Here is a 1,258-nt window from a genome sequence, read left to right as displayed (position 1 = left end):
CTATTGGTCGAATCGATCCTACGAGCCGACTTTAGAGCCTCGCTGTTGTCCAGCACTTCCTGTCTGTAACGGTGGCTCTCAGCTGTAGCTTTGCAGTCGTAAATGAAACGATTCATCTGCTCCGTGCTTCACTAGCAGCTTTGCATGATATGCAGTTCAAAATAATCCCTTAGCTCACACTGAGCCTCTGCGCGGTCTTTGAGAAACTCCTGTGAAGGTGAAGATTTTCCCAAACCAGGAAATTTAGTCTTTCAACTCTGAAAGTAAACCTTCATCTCTGCGTTTGGACATCATGTGGGCCGCGTTCTTGTTTGTTTCTGACGGACTGATTGGTTGGGATGATATCGACACCCGCTGCTTTGGCGTGCTCTCGGCCGCACTTGAGAGAATATTGACGACTGAGATGTTTATCAACATGAACTTGGAAAAAAAAAATGCCTGCTATTAAAAAAAATACTCCTGTACATGGGAGATCTTTCAGTTCTGGCTGCTCCACCGTTCTCTGTGACATCACAAAGTTCCAGGAATAGAAAAGCCTGATAAAATGAGTGAGTGCAGCCTGACCCATCGGCTCACAGGGATGACTGTACATCCACTGAGCTCATTATTACAAACTTTGATCAAGTTAATATGAAGGAACGGGAGATTTATGACAGGAAACAAGAACAAAACGAGGAAAACAGGTCCACTTTTAATCTCATTTTATTACCTGGTTATTTAGTAAATTCGATTTTTACACCTTCCTCATTAAAAATAACGCCCCCCTCAGATAAATCTCGATAAGTGCATTTAGAAAAGGACAGGCGCCAAAAAACAACCATTACAAGAGAAGCTGGAAACATCTGTGCGTCTCTCTTCTTGTATATAAAAGGAGGTAAAGCCACAGATTCTGATTCTCCACAGAACGACCCAGTCTGCACGATGACATGGAAGTAGGACAGTCTCTGTTTGCCCCACCCACTTCCGCCTGCAGCATCTTGCGTCGCCTTTAGCAGAGGACAGCGAGGAAACGCTGCCGCTCAGGGAGAGTCCCTCCAGCAGGGAATGATGAGAAAGTGAACACACACACACACACACACACACGTGCTGTTTGACTTCAGCCTCTGACTCTTTATGGCTCAGAGTTCCCCGTGAGGAGCCTCCAAAACAAAAATCCCCAAATCCCCCCGACACGGTCCGGCGAGCCAACACGAGGCTCCGCCTTTAGGTGAGCGTTCAGCAGTCCTCTGAGTGTAATTTTCAGGCACTATGGACACAC

At 46.3% G+C, this 1,258-nt stretch overlaps 1 protein-coding gene across 1 annotated transcript in view; it reads right to left on the bottom strand.

Annotated features, from left to right (window-relative positions):
• Positions 1-684: 684 nt before the first annotated feature.
• Positions 685-1,258, bottom strand: part of ciao2a (cytosolic iron-sulfur assembly component 2A) — an 8,334-nt gene continuing 7,760 nt past the window's right edge. The window contains exon 6 of the mRNA XM_005745098.2: positions 685-1,083. The gene's annotated coding sequence lies outside the window, so the exon portion shown is untranslated. The remainder of the gene's footprint in view (positions 1,084-1,258) is intronic.

This window comes from Pundamilia nyererei, unplaced genomic scaffold, assembly GCF_000239375.1.
Source record: "Pundamilia nyererei isolate P.nyererei 1_Seehausen unplaced genomic scaffold, PunNye1.0 scaffold00154, whole genome shotgun sequence".
Classification (NCBI taxonomy): domain Eukaryota; kingdom Metazoa; phylum Chordata; class Actinopteri; order Cichliformes; family Cichlidae; genus Pundamilia; species Pundamilia nyererei.
Note: the sequence above shows the minus strand (reverse complement) of the source record. Positions and strands in the feature narration are given on the sequence as shown.